Here is a 24,324-nt window from a genome sequence, read left to right as displayed (position 1 = left end):
CCTCCTCTGGTCCTCCTCTGGGCCTCCTCTGGGCCTCCTCTGGTCCTCCTCTGGTCTTCCTCTGGGCCTCCTCTGGTCCTCCTCTGGTCCTCCTCTGGTCTTCCTCTGGGCCTCCTCTGGTCCTCCTCTGGTCCTCCTCTGGTCTTCCTCTGGTCCTCCTCTGGTCTTCCTCTGGTCCTCCTCTGGTCTTCCTCTGGGCCTCCTCTGTCCTCCTCTGGTCCTCCTCTGGTCTTCCTCTGGTCCTCCTCTGGTCTTCCTCTGGTCCTCCTCTGGTCTTTCCTCTGGGCCTCCTCTGGTCCTCCTCTGGTCCTCCTCTGGTCTTCCTCTGGTCCTCCTCTGGTCTTCTCTGGTCCTCCTCTGGTCTTCCTCTGGGCCTCCTCTGGTCCTCCTCTGGTCCTCCTCTGGTCTTCCTCTGGTCCTCCCCTGGTCTTTCCTCTTGGCCTCCTCTGGTCCTCCTCTGGTCCTCCTCTGGGCCTCCTCTGGTCCTCCTCTGGTCCTCCTCTGGTCTTCCTCTGGGCCTCCTCTGGTCCTCCTCTGGGCCCTCCTCTGGGCCTCCTCTGGTCTTCCTCTGGGCCTCCTCTGGTCCTCCTCTGGTCCTCCTCTGGGCCTCCTCTGGGCCTCCTCTGGTCTTCCTCTGGGCCTCCTCTGGTCCTCCTCTGGTCCTCCTCTGGGCCTCCTCTACCTTTGCATTGCAAATGAATCTCAACCAAAGTGGTTTTGAACAGTGATCTGTAACAGAAGCCTTTTCAGGTCACTCTGTAGAGCTATCCCTTTACTTTCCACTACAAATTTGGCAAACAGAGGCTCCAAATGTGCCATGTTAGCAGGACTCACCATTAATTTGAAAACTGTGAACTCAAAGCGAAGCCATCATGTGAAATAATAACCAGAGGATGGTGAGTTTGATCCAGTGTCAGGCTATGAGGGCAGATGGTGGATGAATGAAAGGAAAACCTACATGAAGTCTAAATCGAAGCTATTCCCTTCATGTTGTTTTGATGATGGTGGTGGAACATGCAAACGTCTGCCTAAAGTCTGCCATGGCTGTTGAGTTGGGCGGACAGTGGTTAGAGTGGAGGTCAGAGCAGAGGGTTCACATCAGTTTAAACAGGTTTAAATCATCTACAGAGGGTTCACATCAGATTCAAACTTGTTCAACCTTCTCCAGAGGCTTGGCGTCGTACGGATGACAGCATTATACTGTCAGCAGGTTTGTCCTTTTATTTACCGCTCACTTCTCTGTCCACCTTCAGCAGGATTTTTGGGTCTTTTATTATTCTTTTCTGTCAGCTGTTTAGCACATAGACGTCGGCTTCCATGACCACAGTATCCATGGGAAATTTGAGCAGATGAACAGTTGTGCTCATATTCTCTGCTCCTCTGATCATTGTCGGTGCTTATTCATCTGCAGAATGTTGTTGTTGTTGCTTCTTAGATCTGTGCAGCGCAGCAGACCAGTACGTTCTCTTTTTTTTCTACCCCTCTTCCTCATCTTTCATCAATGGAAGGTGCCGTTTGCTTCTTCAGCTCCTCCAGTTACCACACACATCAGCCTGTTGCTATAGCGATGCTGCTCTATAAAGCAGCGTGGAGCGTTTGGATGCGACACAACGCCCTGGACACTCATCTGAGGTGAACGAGGAACTGAGCAAGAGTCCAAACATGGTGAGGAACATTTTCATCTAGAATTCTGCAAAAAAAATAACCAAGAAGTAAAAGGAAAGTAGATGAACTTCCTTTTCCTCTTCATCTAGAATTTGTTGTAATAATGTTCTAATTACCTTTTTTTAATATCAAGAAAGCGAGGCCTCAGATTTAAAGCTGTAAATGGGACCGGATCATTCGTACTAATAATATCGTGTTAGACTGTGTGGAAGTTTATTCTGCCATGCAAGATATTCTCAAACTGTACCTGCAAAAATTTCAAAATGACTTTCAGTTAGATATCTTCTAATAATAATAATAATAATACATTTTATTTATAGGCGCCTTTCTTGGCACTCAAGGACACCGTACAGTAAAACAGGAGAGTTTAAAACAAGCAATAAAGCAAAGTAAAAATTTAAAAAAAAAATCTAAAAATGGCAATGTATAAAATGGAGGATGCAAAAGTAATTGAACTTTGTAATTTGGCAAAAAACAAAACAAAACACAAAAACCCTGCAGTCTGGTCTTTTCCTCTGTCCAGCGTGAGTGTATCTCTGTCCATGTGGGCCAAGCTGGAGCTCAGATTGGAAATGCATGCTGGGAGCTGTACTGCCTGGAGCACGGCATCCAGCCGGACGGTCAGATGCCCAGCGATAAGACCATCGGAGGCGGGAGACGACTCCTTCAACACCTTCTTCAGTGAGACCGGAGCTGGGAAACATGTCCCCAGAGCTGTGTTTGTGGACCTGGAGCCCACCGTCATAGGTACGGCCACTCTGTTGACTGGAAATCTGCTGGAACACGCCAGTAACAGGACAGCTCAAAACAACAATGAATTACCTCCACCAGGAGCTGGGTGATCGCTTTGCTTTGTGTGTGTTGTGTGCGTGTTTATTTGTTTGTTGTTTGTTAGCAGATAACTCCAAAGTTAGGGACGGATTTCATGAAATTTTCATGAAATTCTCATGGTGATCGGGGGGGGGGGGGGGGGGGGGGGTTGGTTCAGTCAGAAGGAGGAGTGGACTCGCATCATCAGAATGAACAGAAATGAAGGAAATAATGAACAAAATGCACAAAATGAAGAAGAAAATATAAAATTGAACAAATTTAAGAAAATGAATATAAAAACACAATGAAGAAAAATTAAGAAAAAATGAAGAAAAGAAGAAAATATAAAAACAAATGATGAAAAATAAAGAAAATATACAAACATAATGAAGAAAAATGAAGAAACTAATGAACAAAATGAGGGGGGGGGGCAGATCTCTCTTGGCGGAGGTCTGTGCTTTCTGAGTGTTTTCTTGTTTAGGTTGATGAATTTACTGCGTCAGACATCTTTATATTTTCTACACTGGGTACTCTTTTCGCTTTGCTCTGACTTACACTGCGTGCTCATGTGAAACATATGACTGCCGGTGTTTCTCCACCTTACTCCAACACTTGCGTAAAAAACGGCTCTCTGGTTAAATCTGGGCTGCCCCGGGGCGTCGCATAATTTAAATTAACTCACCAGTTATATTTCGGATGAAGGGACCAACCCAGGAGAAAGGAGGAATTCACCAAAAAGAAGGTCGGAGGTTTTAAAAAGTTAAACAGAGTGATTTATTGCTTCATGCAAAAATAGAAAAGTTACAAAAAAAGAAAGAAGTCAGTATCAATTAGTCTAGCATCAAACACACTATTCGTGTCTGACTTTGTCTCCTCTACATGAAAATCTTCTTCATACATGTTCTAGTCTTCAGTCACTTGGAAGTCTTCCATATTTGGTTCATAATCTCAACTTCACATATGATTGGTTTGACAGTTGTTTCTGGGTCAAACATGTCACAGCTTATGTCAATAAACTCCACATAAGCTAATTCTAAGAAAAACCACATTTGAAAGTTCACTTGAGTTAATCACACCTTGTTTTGACATCTGCACCAAAAATTAGCTTACACTGCATAGTTTAGCCACAAAGAGTTTCTGTAAGTACGTCTAGTTCTAACACTTGACCACAGAAAGTCCCTGAGTTTAGAAGGCAAGGCAAGTTTATATGTGTCGCACATTTCAGCAACAAGGCAGTTCAAGATGCTTCACACAGGACACTGAAAACACAACGACAGGGAAAAGAAACATTTAAAACATTATAAAGAAACATGTTAAAGGTGATAAAAAAACAAGAAAAAACTACACAGAAAACCACAAATATAAAAACACACACATATTAAAGGAAGAGTCACAGTGCAGAGTTTGGAAAGAGAATCTAAATTTAAAAGTCAAAAGCCTTTTAGTCAACGGCAGCAGTGAACAGGTGAGTCTGGAACCAGAACCAGAACCCAGTGAACAGGTGAGGCTGGAACCAGAACCAGAACCCAGTGAACAGGTGAGTCTGGAACCAGAACCAGAACCCAGTGAACAGGTGAGTCTGGAACCAGAACCAGAACCCAGTGAACAGGTGAGTCTGGAACCTGGACTGAACAGAACTCAGACTCTCAGATCTCAGACCTGATATTTCTGGTAGTTTGTTCCAGATACGGAGCACAGAAACTGAACGCTGATTCTCCAGGTTTAGATCTGACTTTTGGAACTCAGAGCAGACCTGCACCAGACCACCTGAGTGGACTGGAGGGTTCAGACTGGACTAGAAGGTCTCTGATGGATTTGGGGCCTAAACCATTCAGTGCTTCATATGCTAGCAAGAGAATTTGAAAGTGGACTGATGTGGTCCACTCTCTTGGTCTTAGTGAGGACTGGAGCAGCAGCATTCTAGATCAGCTGCAGTTTTCTGATAGAGTTTTAGGCGGATCAGAGCAGATCCTGTTCCAGTATCAACTCCACTAAAGATAAATGCATGGACAAGTTTTCCAGGTCCTGCTGTGACATCAGTCTTTAATCCTAGAAATGTTCTTGAGGTGACGGTAAACTGACTCAAGATGAACTCAGCTCACTTTTACCACAAAGCTGTAAATAAGATGTTTTTCTTAGAATTGACCTTTTCTCCAAGTTCAGCACACACCAACCTGAAAAACCCTGATGTCTGATGGTTATCTGACATTTTAAAGCAAGATTCAAAGTCACACATTCAACTTCCATTGAACAGAAGATATGCCTCACAATCTCACTCAAAGTTGAACTGTACTTGGCCCTGCCATGAACTGGAGACTCGTCCAGGGTGTACCCCGCCTTCGCCCATAGGTAGCTGGGATAGGCTCCAGTACCCCCCATGACCTAGTGATGGGCTCCAGCACCCCCCATGACCCTAGTGATGGGCTCCAGTACCCCCATGACCCTAGTGATGGGCTCCAGTACCCCCCATGACCCTAGTGATGGGCTCCAGCACCCCCCATGACCCTAGTGATGGGCTCCAGCACCCCCATGACCCTAGAGACAATAAAACGGTTCAGAAGATGAATAAATGAATGAATAAACTGAACTTGTAAAGCACGTGGAGGCTCACACTGCTGTTTTCCAAATGCAGATGAGGTGCGTACAGGGACATACAGGCAGCTCTTCCATCCAGAACAGCTGATCACTGGAAAGGAAGACGCAGCCAATAACTATGCACGTGGACACTACACCATTGGAAAGGAGATCATTGACATGGTTCTAGACAGGATTCGAAAACTGGTGAGTTCCGTGAAGAAACTGTGGTGTCAAAAAAAAATCAGTATTTTGATCAAAAGTATTCAATTTGTATTCAAAAGTATTGAACCTGTATTCATTTATATGCCGAATTTTCTTAGTGTCATGTGTGGATTGTACCAGAACAGCTGACTTTTTTCCTGAGAGGCCCACAAAAGAACAAACACATGAAGTCATCGAAAGAACACATGAAATTGTGGAAAGACACAAAACGAGGGGGCAGAAAGAACATGTGAGCTCATGGAAAGTTTCAGCAAACGTGGTGTAGAAAAGAAGGACATGTGAGTGGAAATTTGGGACTTTCTGGGAAATAATTACATTTTCTGGGAAAAGTTTAATATTAATATATGGTAATCAAATACTGGAAATTAGTTGTATATGTTCTGACCAATCCTGACAGATGCCAAAAAGACCATATCCTATCGGAGACAAGCTGAAAAGGGGTTTCTGACGTGAATAGATTAATGTTCAAAATATGATAAAAATGGGTGTGGTTTGTAGCTAAACCCAACCTACTTTTGACATATAAAGTGGTCTCCCAGAGCCAAAAGTCAGTTGTTTCTGCAGGCGTCAACTCAGTTTTATTTTATGGATGAATAAACACTTTGTGCGGCTCCAGTTCTGCTCAGTCTCTGATTTCGACCTGACTCTGTGTGCATTTACTGGACGAGCTCCACTACATAGATGGGAGTTCAGAGACATAAATTCAACACTACAGAGGCAGTGAGGAAGAGCATCAAAAGGACCAAAGAGGTCTCCCACCTGTGGCAGGACATTGACAATTTTCATGATAAAACTTGAACTTCAGAAGATAACGAACTGTGGACTCACATTTGTTTTATTTGATTCCTTTCCTCCAGCTGACCACAGGGTTAGGGTTAGGGTTAGGGGTAGAACCTGGTTGTATCTGAACCCTTTGCTCCCTTCCTTTCCTCCAGGCTGACCAGTGCACAGGGCTCCAGGGTTTCCTGATCTTCCACTCCTTTGGAGGAGGAACTGGCTCTGGCTTCACCTCTCTTGCTGATGGAGCGTCTCTCTGTGGACTACGGGGAAAAAGTCCAAGCTGGAGTTTGCTATTTATCCGGGCCCTCAGGTATCTACAGCTGTGGTGGAGCCCTACAACTCCATCCTGACCACCCACACCACCCTGGAGCACTCCGACTGCGCCTTCATGGTGGACAACGAGGCCATCTACGACATCTGCCGCAGGAACCTGGACATCGAGCGTCCCACCTACACCAACCTCAACAGGTTGATCGGACAGATCGTCTCCTCCATCACCGCTTCTTTACGCTTCGACGGCGCCTTGAACGTGGACCTGACGGAGTTCCAGACCAACCTGGTCCCCTACCCTCGGATCCACTTCCCTCTGGCCACCTACGCTCCAGTTATCTCAGCGGAGAAGGCCTATCATGAGCAGCTGTCGGTGGCCGAGATCACCAACGCCTGCTTCGAACCGGCCAATCAGATGGTGAAATGTGATCCTCGCCACGGTAATACATGGCCTGCTGTCTGTTATTCCGCGGGACGTGGTGCCCAAGGACGTCACTCTGCCATCTCCACCATCAAAACCAAACGCACCATCCAGTTTGTGGACTGGTGTCCCACTGGCTTCAAGGTGGGCATAACTACCAGCCTCCCACTGTGGTTCCTGGAGGAGACCTGGCCAAAGTGCAGAGAGCCGTGTGCATGCTGAGCAACACCACGGCCATCGCTGAGGCCTGGGCTCGACTGGACCACAAGTTTGACCTGATGTACGCCAAGAGAGCCTTCGTCCACTGGTACGTAGGAGAGGGCATGGAGGAGGGAGAGTTCTCTGAGGCCAGAGAGGACATGGCAGCCTGGAGAAGGATTATGAGGAGGTGGGCACCGACAGCATCGAGGACGGAGAGGAGGAAGGAGAGGAGTACTGAGTGGAAAACTGAGTGGGTGACTTTACTGTTCCCACTGATCTGTAGTATCTAAGTTTGTGAACGTAGTGTACATTTAAAAGGGATGGGAATTGAGATCCGGTTCTTTCTGAAACCGGATCCCAGTAGCTCGATTCCTTGGAATTATTTGCCTCCTGCTTAACGATTCTTCTTATCGATTCCTCCTTCGTTGCACATGCGCAATGACGTCACGCGTACGTTGCATTGTTTTGGTCAGAACGAAGACAACATGGTGTTGAGGCAGAAAACGAACGGTCCAAACAGACCCACCAGGTCCAAACAGACCCCACCAGGTCCACACAGACCCCACCAGGTCCACACAGACCCCACCAGGTCCACACAGACCCCACCAGGTCCAAACAGACCCCACCAGGTCCAAACAGACCACACCAGGTCCAAACAGACCACACCAGGTCCAGCTGAACTCTGTTAAAGCTTCCATTTCTTCTAAAGGTGTGAATCCCTCCAGTCTGTTCAAACATTCGTCCACATGTGATTCATCTGATTCTCTACTCAGCGGTGCTTGTGAATCTAGCGACAGAGTGAACACCAGGCCGTCATCTGGGCCCAGTTCTGGTTCCGGTGGGTTCAACAAACGTCATACCCAAATACTAGTTTCTGAAGGTAGAGGAAAGGAAATGAGGAGCACACAACTGGAGATGAGTCCAGTCGAACCGGTTCCATGTAGTGGAAATGCGACAATAGAGGAATTAGTAAAGAGTCTGGAGTTTGACTGGCACTGCACCCCTCATTTTCTGTGCAGATGGAAATATAAAAGACAGTTAATGCAAACACACCTGTTGTACTCTTTTATTCCCTCAACTAATGAGAATCGATAAGAGAATCGATAAGGAATTGGATCAATAAGCAAAGTCGACAAGGAATCGGAATCATTAAATTCTACGATTCCCATCCCTAACACTTAAGTAACTTTATCATGGGATCCTCTCTACATTTGAATATGGTGTCATGTTCCAGATCTACCCTTCCTATCCTCCTTTTCTTGAACCAATAACGAACAGATCTTGTGCTGACGTCCTTGTACTTTGGTCTGTGAATTCCACTGGAACATGCACACAGTCCTGCTTCACTACTCACTTCACTGAAAACTGAACATTTCACTCTAATTCCTCACATTCTTATGCAAACTCTTAGGTAACAGAATAACCCTGGTGATCATATGTAGGTAGGTTCTTTTGGTGTTGGGAAAAGGACATTCTCCTTTTCTCTGCATTAAAGAAATAGAGAGTAATAAAGCCATAATATGTAAATATTAACACCAGTTTCACTCACTTCTGTGTGTTGTTAACCCCTTCATGCACAGTGGTCACTCCAGTGGTCACTCCCGTGGACAGTTGTTCTCCAGCTGTTCTCTTTATATTCCATGGGTTTTGTAGTTTTGAGTTCCATATCAGCCAACACAGTGGACGCTTATGCACCTCCCATAATAATACACTGATATTCATACCACTACTGTAACTGTGCTGTTTTAGATAAACCTGACCTGTTTTAGTGTAAATCAAACGCTAGTTGTTATTAGACTGTAATTAAGTTTTCTTAAACAAAAAGTTGTTTGTTTTTTTTTGCATATTATCTCCATGAAGTGAGTACTAACTAGTGTTAGAGTATATAATAAAATGTGAGAAAACATCAGATCAGCAGCATTAAAAAAATGTATTCCGTAGTTTTCACACAGTTTAGCACTTTTTGATATTGCATTTTTAAATACATGATTCTTTGCTTGTGGAAGCCAATAACGTAATAACAGCCAATAACGTAATAAATCTGTCATTTTTAAACTGTAATAGGCCAATAGCATAGTAAAATTCTGAACCGATAACATAATAACTTTTGGTCAATAACGTAAGAACTTATTATGTTATTGGCCTGGCAAAAAAAATTCTTTGCAAATGTAATAACTGAGCTAATAACGTCATGATATATTAATATCGCTGTATTTAAGTTTCATTTATTAGATATAACTGTTATAAAATTTCTCTCTCTCTCTCTCTCTCTCTCTCTCTCTCTCTCTCTCTCAATAACCAGCCAATAACAGGATAAGTTATCATGTAATTGGCCAAAAGTTATTACATTATCAGTTCAGAACTTTTATTACGTTATTGGCCAGTTATTACCTTATTGGCTTATTACATTTTTAAAATGGCACAATTATTACTTTATCAGCCGTTATTACAAATTAAACGCATGGTGTCCAGCAGAGTGGATGTTTTTGTAACTCCATTAAAAATAGGTTCATTAAAAAATTTCAATCACATTGTTTTTTTCATGCCTAAAGAGGAATAAAAACACTCAGGAAAAAATAATCTTGACTAAGGTCCTCATAATTCATGCATCAAGGGTTAATGATATATTTTGCTTAAAAACTTTTTTTTCTTCAGTTCACTCCATTTTGATGCAACCTTTAAATTTGCACAGGGATTTTATGAATGTTAGCAGGATCAATAAATTAAATATTGGAAATACATGATTTTCAAAGAAAAATGCTAAATTCAGAGGATGATATTGTGATAAAGTTCATGAGTCAGGTCAGAAAGGATAAAATTTAGAGGGCAGATTCATTTGGAAAAATATTGTTGGTTTTCAAGAGGTTAAATGTGTCAAACAAGTTAAAAGGACCACTTTCAGTTCTGTCTGTCTTTTTTTTTTTTTTTTTTTTCAACTTTATTGAAAACATTCAGTATACAGTACAGAAATTTGAACAAACAAGATGTCCAAAAGGAAAAAGGATTTGAACAATACATTTAAGAAAATAAGCATAGATTTTAAAGACACAAAGCATAATATACAAATAATGCTATAAAAAAGTACATAAATAAATAAATAGAAATAAGAGATCTAACAAAATAAATAAATAAATGCTACAGCGAGTTCAGTCAATATTAAAGAATTGTTTATAAATAGCCAGGGTGTTGGAGCTATTATTATTATTATTATATATTATTATTATTATTATTATTATTAGTATTATTATTATTATTATAGATGAATTCTAAAGATGTAATATATATTTCAAATTCTGAAAGGAAGATTTTAAAATCGGGGTGTGTTTTAGTGGAGTATTACCTCCGCCAAGGAGGTTCTGTTTTTGCCAGGGTCGTTCTGTTTGTCTGTCCGTTAGTGTGCAACAGAACTCAAAACGTTATGGACAGATTTGGATGAAATTTTCAGGGTTTGTTGGAAATGGGATAAGGAAGAAATGATTAAATGTTGGTGGTGATCGGGGGTGGGGGGGCCCACGGGGGGCGGGGGGGCATTTCCAACAAACCCTGAAAAATTTCATCCAAATCTGTCCATAACTTTTTGAGTTATGTTGCACACTAACGGACAGACAAACAGACAGACAAACAGACAGACAGACAAACCCTGGCAAAAACATAACCTCCTTGGCGTGGGGGGGCCCACGGGGGGGGCCACTGATCAGCCTTGGCGGAGGTCTGCGCTCTCCGAGTGCTTCTAGTTTTTTGTATACTTTTCAGTTCTCAGTTTTCTGCCTGTTTGCGTTGAGCTACCTTCACGTTCCTCCGACAATATATGACTGAAGTGCACTTCATTACAAATAAGTAACGATTTTCCTTTGATAATTTTGTAATATTTTCTCTTTTATCGCTATAATATCTACTATGTTTCGTCGGTACGTGTTACCACTAAGTTAAATATGAAGACAAGTAGAAGAATATAAACGGAAGGGAATCATTTAGGATATTCCGACTCGACCCTGAAGGCATCATGGTTTAAACGTTTGCTCCCGCCAATAGAAATTCAAACCTTTGCTTTGGCCCCGCCCCTTTCAGGAAGGTATATATACAACCCACACCGCGGCGCGAGCTCATAACTGCCTTTACAACCGATTCTTCAACGTCGGAGTGAAGGAGAAAAAAGTCTGAAAAATGGTAAGAATAACCCACTTTTATAGTTTATTTTAAGCTAAAAAAGGAAGGCCGCTGTTGTGAAGATTTTCACTTCGGAAAACTTTATATAAAGGCGAACATGTGTCAGTACTGTAAAGGTTAATGTGGAATGTTAAATAGTTGTTAAATAGATACACGTACTTTATTTATGCCAAACTGGGAAAGAAAACAAAACCTGTAAAAGAAAATAATTCATGTAAAGTTCGTGACAAAATGTAAAAAAAAAAAAAAAAAAAAGTGTATCACGTGACGTCAGCTGGGTCCTGTAGTGTTGAAGAAAATGACCAAAAATGTCTATTTGACCTGTGAAGTCGGTTGTTAATGTTAGTATTTTTAGTTGAAATCCTTGGAAAAGCTGTGGAGGGTTTGATAGCAGTGAAAATCCCAGAGGAAAAACTCAAAGTTTGTGCGTGTTTCGTATGCGGAAGGCGCCATCAGATAACGCCCTGTCCGTCAACATTATGTAAAGGTGGGTGGGGTGGGGGGGCGGGCACCTCCTCCTGCCCCCATAGTTTGGGTCCCCCTCCCCCCCTCCCTCTCCCCCTCCCTCCACCTCCCGGTGTTTTTCCATTTTCCTGTTGAACTGATTTTGCTGTTGCTGCTCTGCTTGGGAGGATTCACAACACGGTTTAGATCTGCACTCGTCCGCCATGTGACTCATGACGTCACATGCCGGAAGTAATCACCTGAGTTCTGGGCATGCACCGACTTCCCCTCCCTTAGTAAACATGTCCAAGATCAGGGAAATAATTTGTAAAAGATGATTTCCCATCTATTGTGAAGTTGCTCAAGAGGACGTTTTTTAGACCAAGGGTGTAAAACATGCGTCTGGGGTTGGGGTTAGGGTGGGGGTTAGGGTTAGGAGAGGCAGAATACAGTTAAAATTGGACTTTTTTTTCTTAATAAGTTTAAGTTTTTTCATGGTTGTTCATGTTATTCACATTTTGAAAAGGACAGTTTATAATGTCAATGTTTCCATCATGTAATTTTACTTTTTTCACTAAAAAATACATTGAAAGGTTTGGAGTTGGCATTAATTATATATTATTATGTTATTAATTTACTGGTCCGGTCCATTGGATAAATTTGTGATACGCAAAAATTACACTCAAGATATCAACAGTCAATCCTTTGCTTTAGGACCATATAAAGCCCTACTTTAGTCTCAAGTGGGTCAGATCAGTAAAAATACTATAAAAATAACCTACAAATGATGACAATTCCAAATTTTTTCCTATGTGTTTTAGTGGAAAAAAGTGAAATTACATGAAAATGTGTAAATTTACAAACTAGCCTTTCAAAAAAAAAAAAAAAGAAAATTAGAAATGTCCGAAGAGAGGTCAACACAACCCTAGATAGAACATAGATGGGTTTAAATCTTTTTTTTCATGGCTGCAGACAGATTCTCTCTTCTGTTCGGGTTCCAAACTGGCTCTTTGCTCTGTAAACCTCACAGACTCCTGCTTTAACCCTTTCATACACAGTGTTCACTTCAGTGGACAGTTCTTCTCCAGCTGTTCTCTTGTATAGTCATGCTTTTTGTTGTTTTAGTTCCATATCAGCCAACACAGTGGACACTTATGCACCATCCCACAAACTGACATTCATACATTTACTGTAACTTTGCTGTTCTAGATAAACCTGATCTGCACTAACATGTTTCAGTGTAAATCCATTGCTAATTGTTATTAGACTGTAAGTAACAGTTTTCTCACTCAAAAACTTTTTTTTTTGTTGTTGTATATTATCTCCATGAAGTGAGTAATAACTAGTATTAGAGAAACTTAAAATGTGAGAAAACATCAGATTAGCTGAATGAAATATATTTTTATTTCATAGCCTACACACGGTATATTAATTTGATAAAGAATTAAAAACATGCCCATCACTCACCACATTTAATAGGATGTTTTAAACTAAGGTATTCAATAAATATAAAGTATTAGAATAAATAAGCCAATAATTAGTATGAATCTAAGATTTTGCTTAGATTATATTATTTGTTTTATTATATTATTGTTTAAAACAGTGCCATCTTGTTTTCCTCATTTTGTTTCTGCAGCTTTCCTTCTTGTAAATAGGCAATAAATAAGCTGTTGTTTCAGTTTAAGCCCTTTTCACCCATGTTTAATATAGAAATCCAAACTGTATGTATGGATATATCATGTTGGTTAAATGGACAAATAAATTACTACTACTACTGCTACTTTCTGATGATGGTGTCTTTTTGCTTCAAAAATTTAAAGCATGAGGTCCAGCTGAGCGGACATTTTTGTAACTCCTTAAAAAATAGGGTCATAAAAAATTTTAAATCGTATTGTTTTTTTCATGCTTAAAGAGCAATAAAAAGATTCAGGAAAAAAATATCGACTAAGGTTCTGATAATTCATGCGTGAAAAGGTTAAACATTACACAAACAAGTGTTAGTTAATTATGAAAATTGCTGGTAATTGTTTTAGTCATTGAATCATTTGATTAAATACTCCCCGTCCCTCTATCTGGCATATTTTATCTTATTTGTCAGAGGTCTAAGTAGGGCTGTGCAATTAATCAGAATTCAATTACAATTTCGATTACTACACGCAATGATTACAAAAATTATGTAATCGAGAAAAAACGATTATTAATTTTGAGTTGTTTAATTCACATGCACGCAAGCTCCCATGAGCTGCTCTGCCCCGCCCCCCTATAAGATACTGCTGCCTGCTAGCCGGCAGGTCCACCCCAGAGGAAAGTTGTACCTAGTGGTCTGGAAAAACGGCAGGAGAATCACAGCAGAAGTGCTTGGTAAACAAAAAGGCAAGTCCAATTCAATTGTATGGAATCACTTTGGGTTTGATGAAGAGCAAAAACCCATTACGTGCAAAAAGTGTTTCGTAGTTGTGTCCGCACCGACCGCTAACACAACAAACCTTTGTAACCATCTAAAGTTTAACCACCGCGACCTTTATCATATCTTATGAAAAACTAAACACATAAAAACAACTCCGTCTACAACTTCGTCCGCAATGCAATCTTCAGTCTCCGAATTTCTTTACGCTGCAACTCCCGTATTAACCTAACTGAAACCTCACGGCACACCACTGAATTTACTGTTTCACACTACACTGAACATACTTGAATTTATAATTTGCACTTTAAATGAGTTTTTTTTTTTATTGCTACAGTTCTTTGGTAAGTCTATAGCAGTTTAATTCCAGTGCACTATTTGTTTACAAAAGGAAACATACTTGAATTTACAGTACACTTATTTGCATTCAAAGATTTTTTTGTTTCATACAAAAGTGAACATACTTTGTTTTAGTGGTTAAAAGCTTTATTTATATTTAAAGAGTATATGTTACATTGTTTTGCAAGAAAAAAATAAACAACTTTAAGGTTAACAAATAATCGTTTTTAATAATCGTGATTTCAATTATTGCTAAAATAATCGTGATTATTTTTTTTTCTATAATCGAGCAGCCCTTGGTCTAAGGTTATTCCTGGATGTTTCTTTATACAAAAACAAAGTCAGCCCAGTAATAAGTGTGATCTGGGTCAGTCCAGCGCCTAAACTGGTGCACCATCAATGTCTAATGATTACCATAGATGCACATGGACATGAGCTGTTTCTGAGTACATTTTTGCCCCTTCCTTTCTCTACAGCGTGAGTGTATTTCTATGCATGTGGGCCAAGCCGGAGCCCAGATGGGCAATGCATGCTGGGAGCTGTACTGCCTGGAGCACGGCATCCAGCCGGACGGTCAGATGCCCAGCGATAAGACCATCGGAGGGGGAGACGACTCCTTCAACACCTTCTTCAGTGAGACCGGAGCTGGGAAACATGTCCCCAGAGCTGTGTTTGTGGACCTGGAGCCCACCGTCATAGGTACAACACGTTTGACTCAACTTTATTTGAGCGCCCACCTCAGATTCATCTAGGCCACGGGCCAGGACGGTCCCTCGTGCACAGTGGTCCCTCCAGTGGACAGTTCTTCTCCAGTTGTTCTCTTGTTTATTCATGGGTTTAGTTGTTTCAGTTCCGTATCAGCCAACACAGTGGACACTAATGCACCATCCCATAATAATACACTGACATTCCTGTAACTTTCCCTGTTCTTTTTTCTAAATCAATTACTAATTGTTATTAGACTGTAATTAACAGAGTTTTTTTTTTTTTTAAACCAAATTTTTTTTTTTTGCATATTATCTGAGTGAGTAATAACTAGTATTATAGTTTGTTCAAATGTGAGAAAACACCAGATTAGCAGCATTAACCCCCTGAGGCCCAGAAAATGAAAATGTTTGAGTTTTTCCATTAAACAATTGTCTTGATTGGAAACTGCATAATGCAACTGTTTTTTTGTTTTTTTTTCCGGATATATTTTTAAAATTATTTTTATTTATTTATTTTTTTAATGTAATGTTCTTTGCAATGGACAGCAAGTAAAACTGTCAAACTTTTGTCCCCTACAGAGGACAGAAATGCATTGCTGAGTCTCAGGAGGATAAAAATGCTTTTATTTAATAGTTTTCACACAGTTTGTCAGTAAATACATGTCTCTGAGCTTCAAAAAGTAAACACGTGGTGTCCGGCTGAGTGGATATTTTGTAACTCCATGAAAAATAGGTTCATAAAAAAAAAAAAAAAATCACAGTTTTTTTTTTCATGCCTAAAGAGGAATAAAAACACTCAGGAAAAAAAATCTTGATGAAGGTTCTCATAATTCATGCATGAAAGGGTTAAAGGTCATGTGTGGAACTGCTGCTCTTCATCACTTTGAACCCTTTTCTATGTTTCTTCCTCAGATGAAGTGCGAACTGGAACCTACCGCCAGCTTTTCCACCCTGAACAGCTGATCACCGGGAAAGAAGACGCCGCCAACAACTACGCCCGCGGTCACTACACGGTCGGCAAAGAGATCATCGGACCTGGTTCTGGACAGGACTCGTAAACTGGTGCGCATTCTGTCTTCATTGCCTGTCACATTCCATCAGGGTTCGACCAGCCATCACCAGTGATCAGTTACTTTATTGATCTGTTGTTTGGTCCGTTAAAATGACCGGTCTTAGTTTAGTTTGTTGTGCAAATGTGTTCAGGAAATGAAGCAGAAAATATTCAAATTAAAGAAGCTGGAATTAAAAAAAACAAAAAAAAAACTAAATGAGTCTATTTCCAAATAGTAGGGCTATAATGACCAGTTAACAAATACTTAGTGACATCATGCATTTTTGTTTAAGGAAAAGTGTTTTTTAGTGCCGAGTGCAACACTTAAGTATTTAATTGTTTTACAAACTTTTTTAGACACTGGAATTGTTCTGCACAAAATTCACTTTTCTTTCAGGGAAAAAAACATTTTATTCCTGCAGCAATATTGTTGAATATTGAATAGAATTACAGATTGACTGATATGGATTTTTCAGGACCGATACTGATAATTAGTAGTTAGAGGAGGCCGATAACCGATATTTGGAGCCGATATTCATTTGCAGTGAAAGTGTAAAAATTGCATCTGAGCCCAAATAACCCAGCTTGAAATTGATTTCTTGATATTGGCCCATCAGATTAAAAAAACAAAAGGCAGATGCCGATATACGTCAAATTTCCAAATGTCGGAGATGATAATCGGTTGATCTTTATACTTTTGTAACTTTTTAGTGTATTTTTGCATATTTTTTTGTATACTTTAGTATAGTTTTGCTTATTTTTAGTATACTTTAGGATGTTTTATTGTATTTTTGCATATTTTTGTATATTTTTGTGTACTTTAGTATATTTTTTTAATTAATTTTTTGTAAACTTTAGTATGTTCTTAGTGTATTTTTACATGTCTTTTGTATATTTTAGTGTATTTTTTGGATGTTTTTAGTGTACTTTAGTATATTTTTAGTGTATTTTTGCATATTTTTTGTAAACTTTAGTATGTTCTTAGTGTATTTTTTACATATCTTTTGTATATTTTAGTGTATTTTTGCATATTTTTAGTGTACTTTAGTATATTTTTTGTGTATTTTTGCATATTTTTTGTAAACTTTAGTATGTTCTTAGTGTATTTTTTACATGTCTTTTGTATATATTAGTGTATTTTTGGATATTTTTAGTGTACTTTAGTATATTTTTAGTGTATTTTTGCACATTTTTGTATATTTTAGTGTATTTTTGGATATTTTTAGTGTACTTTAGTGTATTTTTAGTGTAATGGTGTGAGAAACGTTTGTATTTGTCATTATTTCTAGTTGATTCTGTTGTTATTTGACTGATTCAGATCCGCTTTAGCTCATCCTGGTCTAAATGTGGAACCTGAACCAACATGAGTCTAAAACAGTGAATGTCAAACATACAGATGTGCATTACAGATGGAACCTTAGAGCCATTGGTCCACCATTTTCCAGATCAAGTTTGTGTTCAACGTGTGGTAATCAAACACGGTTATCATGATAATTAGAATTTAAACGGTAATACTAACCTTGGGGAAGTTTACCCGCGGTTTACGGTTATACCGGTAATGGTTCCATCCCTAGCTGCAGTGGATGTTGAGAACCTGGTTGTATCTGAACCCTTTGCTCCCTTCCTTTCCTCCAGGCTGACCAGTGCACAGGGCTCCAGGGTTTCCTGATCTTCCACTCCTTTGGAGGAGGAACTGGCTCTGGCTTCACCTCTCTGCTGATGGAGCGTCTCTCTGTGGACTACGGGAAAAAGTCCAAGCTGGAGTTTGCCGTTTATCCGGCCCCTCAGGTATCTACAGCTGTGGTGGAGCCCTACAACTCCATCCTGACCACCCACACCACCCTGGAGCACTCCGACTGCGCCTTCATGGTGGACAACGAGGCCATCTACGACATCTGCCGCAGGAACCTGGACATCGAGCGTCCCACCTACACCAACCTCAACAGGTTGATCGGACAGATCGTCTCCTCCATCACCGCTTCTTTACGCTTCGACGGCGCCTTGAACGTGGACCTGACGGAGTTCCAGACCAACCTGGTCCCCTACCCTCGGATCCACTTCCCTCTGGCCACCTACGCTCCAGTTATCTCAGCGGAGAAGGCCTATCATGAGCAGCTGTCGGTGGCCGACATCACCAACGCCTGCTTCGAACCGGCCAATCAGATGGTGAAATGTGATCCTCGCCACGGTAAATACATGGCCTGCTGCCTCCTGTACCGTGGTGACGTGGTGCCCAAGGACGTCAACTCTGCCATCGCCACCATCAAAACCAAACGCACCATCCAGTTTGTGGACTGGTGTCCCACTGGCTTCAAGGTAATCTGTCCTGCCACAGACAATAGATAGATTTACTTTATGAATCCCCTAGGGGAAATTCAGAATACAAAAATACAGTCACCGCTCCACAAACAGCCATACCACATCAACACTCAATAAATAAATAAATGCCGAGTATACGTAGCTGTGAATAACTTAGATTCAATAGAAGTAGACTTAAAAGACAAGATGTGTTTTCTACCTATCACATAAAAATATAAAAGCATAAAAACATAAAATCATAGAAACCCATCTGAGGACAGAAGTGTTCCTGAGCTCCTCCCTCCTATACACCCCCACCCAGCTGCTCCTCCTCCCGTCTCCTCCCACCTCCCCTCCCACTTAAAGACTTATATAGTCTTATTGTAACGAGGGACAAACGACTTTGCATATCTTGTGTTGGAGCAGCTCAATGAGCGCAGTCTGTCACTAAAGGTGTTCCTCTGCTGACACAGGACACTGAGTAATGGGTGGATGACATCCTGCATGACTGCCCTCAGTCTGGACAGGGTTCTGTTCTGTTCCCACCTCTGTGGAGTCCAGCTTCAGTCTGGACAGGGTTCTGTTCTGTTCCCACCTCTGTGGAGTCCAGCTTCAGTCTGGACAGGGTTCTGTTCTGTTCCCACCTCTGTGGAGTCCAGCTTCAGTCTGGACAGGGTTCTGTTCTGTTCCCACCTCTGTGGAGTCCAGCTTCAGTCTGGACAGGGTTCTGTTCTGTTCCCACCTCTGTGGAGTCCAGCTTCAGTCTGGACAGGGTTCTGTTCTGTTCCCACCTCTACGGAGTCCAGCTTCAGTCTGGACAGGGTTCTGTTCTGTTCCCACCTCTACGGAGTCCAGCTTCAGTCTGGACAGGGTTCTGTTCTGTTCCCACCTCTGCGGAGTCCAGCTTCAGTCTGGACAGGGTTCTGTTCTGTTCCCACCTCTACGGAGTCCAGCTTCAGTCTGGACAGGGTTCTGTTCTGTTCCCACCTCTGCGGAGTCCAGCTTCAGTCTGGACAGGGTTCTGTTCTGTTCCCACCTCTGCGGAGTCCAGCTTCAGTCTGGACAGGGTTCTGTTCTGTTCCCACCTCTACGGAGGCCAGCTTCAGTCTGGACAGGGTTCTGTTCTGTTCCCACCTCTACGGAGTCCAGCTTCAGTCTGGACAGGGTTCTGTTCTGTTCCCACCTCTGCGGAGTCCAGCTTCAGTCTGGACAGGGTTCTGTTCTGTTCCCACCTCTGCGGAGTCCAGCTTCAGTCTGGACAGGGTTCTGTTCTGTTCCCACCTCTACGGAGTCCAGCTTCAGTCTGGACAGGGTTCTGTTCTGTTCCCACCTCTGCGGAGTCCAGCTTCAGTCTGGACAGGGTTCTGTTCTGTTCCCACCTCTACGGAGTCCAGCTTCAGTCTGGACAGGGTTCTGTTCTGTTCCCACCTCTACGGAGTCCAGCTTCAGTCTGGACAGGGTTCTGTTCTGTTCCCACCTCTACGGAGTCCAGCTTCAGTCTGGACAGGGTTCTGTTCTGTTCCCACCTCTGCGGAGTCCAGCTTCAGTCTGGACAGGGTTCTGTTCTGTTCCCACCTCTGCGGAGTCCAGCTTCAGTCTGGACAGGGTTCTGTTCTGTTCCCACCTCTACGGAGTCCAGCTTCAGTCTGGACAGGGTTCTGTTCTGTTCCCACCTCTGCGGAGTCCAGCTTCAGTCTGGACAGGGTTCTGTTCTGTTCCCACCTCTACGGAGTCCAGCTTCAGTATGGACAGGGTTCTGTTCTGTTCCCACCTCTACGGAGTCCAGCTTCAGTCTGGACAGGGTTCTGTTCTGTTCCCACCTCTACGGAGTCCAGCTTCAGTCTGGACAGGGTTCTGTTCTGTTCCCACCTCTACGGAGTCCAGCTTCAGTCTGGACAGGGTTCTGTTCTGTTCCCACCTCTACGGAGTCCAGCTTCAGTCTGGACAGGGTTCTGTTCTGTTCCCACCTCTACGGAGTCCAGCTTCAGTCTGGACAGGGTTCTGTTCTGTTCCCACCTCTACGGAGTCCAGCTTCAGTCTGGACAGGGTTCTGTTCTGTTCCCACCTCTACGGAGTCCAGCTTCAGTATGGACAGGGTTCTGTTCTGTTCCCACCTCTACGGAGTCCAGCTTCAGTCTGGACAGGGTTCTGTTCTGTTCCCACCTCTACGGAGTCCAGCTTTAGGCCCACCACAGAGCCCACCTTCTTGATCTTATTCAGGTGCTGGATGTTCCTCTTCAGGGTTCTCGCTAGTGTCATTGAACGTTGGGGTCCCTGACGCTGTTCCTGGGGGGCCCCAACGCTGAGATTTGACCCGTGACGCTGTCTTTCAACCAGCGTAGCAGTGTTTGTGTGTGTGTGTGTGTGTGTGTGTGTGTGTGATCATCCAGTGTAATGATGATGAGATTTGAATTTGAAAAATCTATTCCTTTGTCTTGGCTCAAAGCTCTGCAGACAGGAAATGAGAACGATAGAAGCCACACCCCTTTGTGTGCATTGGTATTGTCTGACCCCGCCCACCAACATCACTTACCTTACGCTCATTGGCTGACAATGAGACTTCAGTCAGTTTATCTTAATTAAACGGACCCATCACCGGTGGAAAATCAGATCTAAACTTTAGTTTGTGTGTGTGTGTGTGTGTGTGTGTGTGTGTGTGTGTGTGTGGTGTCAGTGCCGCTCCGACTATCCCTAATTTCGTGCAAGTGAATATTTTTCAACGATCATGTCTGCGTCTCTGAGTATCAGTTTGTGTCAAGTTCCCGTATGCAGTAATTCCCATCAATAATAACCATTCACAAATTAAAAAAAAAAACAAACAGTTTCTGCTTTTAATCATTGTTGTAACAAAGACAAACACTTGGCTTCACTCCTCAAAATTTGCCCCTCAAAATGTAGGAAATGATGTTTCAGAGAGTTGTAAATTTCAAAGTTTTGTGGGGGAGGATGCCCCCGGACCCCCCGACAAACCCCCATGGTGTTCTGTGATCAGGGGTCCTGCCCCAGGTGCAGGCTCAGGTTGAAGACGTGCTGCAGAGGATCACTCAGCTGCTCAGCACAGACGCTGAGTCGCCTGGGGCAGATGAGGTCAGGACCAGACACTGAACTCTTAATGTCAGTGAGAAGATTTGAAGAAACTTTTATTGTTCATTAATTGGAAGCCTTTTAACTTTTTCTTTTGTCTGTTGGTTCAGTGTTTTAACTCTGAAAGACAAGAACAGTCTGCATGCTATTGTAAAAATATGCTTCCAGATCACTGGAGTCAGGCTTGTGTTCCCTCTGGGAGCTTCAGGTGGTGAGGACAGCCCGCCATGCCATGTGTTCCATCTGAAGTTTGCCTTGATGCCTTCAGGCGTTACTATGCTCCTCAGAGGAGAACCTACACATCTTCTAAATCTTTTTGTCAAGTTCTGATTTGTTTGACTTTTGCTGTTTGCTCCAACTTGAATAACGGCACAGACGTCTGGAGGAGGTTTGGACAACAAGGACTTCACTCAAGATTCCCAGGACGACTTTTTCCTCTTTTTTTTTTTTTTTTTTTTTTTTTTTTTTCTTTTATTACAGTTCAGAGGCACAGGTGGTTTGGTGCACATACACTGAATGCAGTAATGGTCTTTAACCTTTAGGTGGAAAACCTTTAAACAAACACAGAAACCAACAATTAATTGACCAAAAAGAGCAAAATGCTATAAATACAAAATCACCATTATATAGAAAAATAGATATTTACATGTAGATAAAATAAGGTACAAAAATTGCTTAATTTAAATTGATTAACAAGAAATATATAATATATTTAACACATCTGAATAAATAAAATAAGCAGAAACAGAAAACCCAATTAATTACACTCAGTTGACAACATTTAAACCCAACACACACACACACACACACGCACACTAGTATAACTATAATTAACCGACATAATTGGACATCTGGAATCCTGTGCCCAGGCAGTTTACATTTAAAATACATGATTATATTGAACATAAAGCACAAATAACCCACCTGTTTAACAGAACCCACCCACCGCTGCAGCTCTAAGTTAAAGCCTGTTTGTGCTCACACACAACAGCACATTCATGTCACTGTCGTTATGATCAGATGATGGCAGCTCTAGTGCAGCACATGAACTAGTTCACAGACGGTCTGAGCAGCCCCTCCCTCTGCAGTTTCCAAACGTCTGTCGTCATCAGTCTGTGGTTTGCATCGGAGCTGCAGCGCCGTCTGCTCCGCCCTTTTATCCGTTGCGTCGGTGCTGTGTGATTGGAGACAGCTGCAGCCGTTCAGAACCGTGTGCACGATGACAGAACCCAGCTGAGCCCAGTGTGGACCTGACCACTGATCTGTGCTGTGACCTCTGAACTCACGTTTGTGGTCCTTTTCTCCTTCCTCCATGTTCTTTCCCACAGAGAATTAAAACCAGTTTGACTTTACACTTTTATTCCTTCAGCTATCACACTTTTAAACTCTGACAGAAGCAATTTTAGTCATTTTATAGGATTTTTTTTCTCTTTTTTTTTTTAAATATTAGCAGAACCATTAGGGTCTTTTAGTCTGCATTGGTATTTATTAATTATTTATTGTTGATTATTTACACCTCCCTTAGGCCTTTGGTCACTTCTTTCTGGACTCTCCTTACCTCCTCCAGGTCTGCTCTCTTTTTCCAGTTGAGGACTGCTTTCACCTCTGGTGATCCAGGGCTTCTTATTGGCAAAACAGCGCACTTCCCTGACACGCAGAAGCAATATCTGTGCACAGATGAACGTAGTGGGTCAGGCACTGTGGAACCCCCCCCCAGTGTCATCACCATGAGGCTCCAGCAGCACACTGCAGTCAGTGCAGCTGAAGCCAAACAAACCCATCCATCCTACTGAACATACAATCCATTTGACTTTTGCACATTATCCATCTATAAACATATATATATATATATATAATGTGTGTGTGTATACATGTGTCTGCTGACTTTTTCTTCTTTTTGTTCATGGTGTTAATTTCTTGTTTGTTTCTTGTACTTCTTCTTCAGTTTGTTTGGTCCGTTTTGAATCCTTTTCTCTAACGTTGTGTTGGTTTTTCTCTCTTCTTTATCTCAGGTGGGCATTAACTACCAGCCTCCCACTGTGGTTCCTGGAGGAGACCTGGCCAAAGTGCAGAGAGCCGTGTGCATGCTGAGCAACACCACGGCCATCGCTGAGGCCTGGGCTCGACTGGACCACAAGTTTGACCTGATGTACGCCAAGAGAGCCTTCGTCCACTGGTACGTAGGAGAGGGCATGGAGGAGGGAGAGTTCTCTGAGGCCAGAGAGGACATGGCAGCCCTGGAGAAGGATTATGAGGAGGTGGGCACCGACAGCATCGACCAGGAAGACGACGAAGGGGAGGAGTACTAGGTTCACTGTGGGGCCGCTGTAGAACACTGACAGAAAAAAAGTTGAACATTAAAAAAATGTGGATGCACTGTTGTGGACTGACTGTGATGGTGCACATTATAGTGAGTGTCCTGCCTCATTTGTGTTCAGATGAATAAAAAAAAATCCAGTCCATTTTTGGTGTCTTCTTCTTCAGTCAGGGATCAGATGGGGTTTGGGATTCAGCGAGGATGAACGGGGTGGGGTGGGGTGGGGGGTTAGTGGGGGGGTGGTAGACACAGCATGAAGGGTTCAGAATGGTTTGATGTGAATATTTCTCTGAAGTTTCACAGTTGACTTGGACCTGAAGTGAGAATAATATCAGTAAACAAATAGATGTATGAACGCATTCATGTGTCGACTGACAAAAGGAAAATAAGCTCAAAATAAGGTGAGTAAAAAATGTTGAGTATTTTGTATATTGGTATTCTATTACCCTAGTAATAGTGGATAATTTTTTGGGCTGTTCTCTTTTTTTTTTTTTTTTTTTTTTTCTTATAGTGGATAATTTTTTGGGCTGTTGCACCTCTGGGCCACCGTAGTGACGCCTCTAAAGG

The 24,324-nt window shown here is 42.2% G+C and overlaps 1 protein-coding gene and 2 pseudogenes across 1 annotated transcript in view; all 3 read left to right on the top strand.

Moving 5' to 3' along the window:
- Window positions 1-1,647: 1,647 nt before the first annotated feature.
- LOC115416691 (tubulin alpha-1A chain-like) lies at window positions 1,648-7,187 on the top strand (annotated as a pseudogene).
- Window positions 7,188-11,049: 3,862 nt separating this feature from the next.
- On the top strand, window positions 11,050-23,777 carry LOC115416690 (tubulin alpha chain-like; annotated as a pseudogene).
- The window catches only part of LOC115416696 (X-linked retinitis pigmentosa GTPase regulator-like), a 28,729-nt gene continuing 20,750 nt past the window's right edge, over window positions 16,346-24,324 (top strand). Inside the window, exon 1 of the mRNA XM_030130543.1 lies at window positions 16,346-16,356. The gene's annotated coding sequence lies outside the window, so the exon portion shown is untranslated. The remainder of the gene's footprint in view (window positions 16,357-24,324) is intronic.

The sequence above is a fragment of the Sphaeramia orbicularis genome, unplaced genomic scaffold, assembly GCF_902148855.1.
Source record: "Sphaeramia orbicularis unplaced genomic scaffold, fSphaOr1.1, whole genome shotgun sequence".
NCBI lineage: Eukaryota > Metazoa > Chordata > Actinopteri > Kurtiformes > Apogonidae > Sphaeramia > Sphaeramia orbicularis.
The sequence above is the reverse complement of the archived record's forward strand: the minus strand, read 5'-3'. Positions and strand labels throughout refer to the sequence as shown.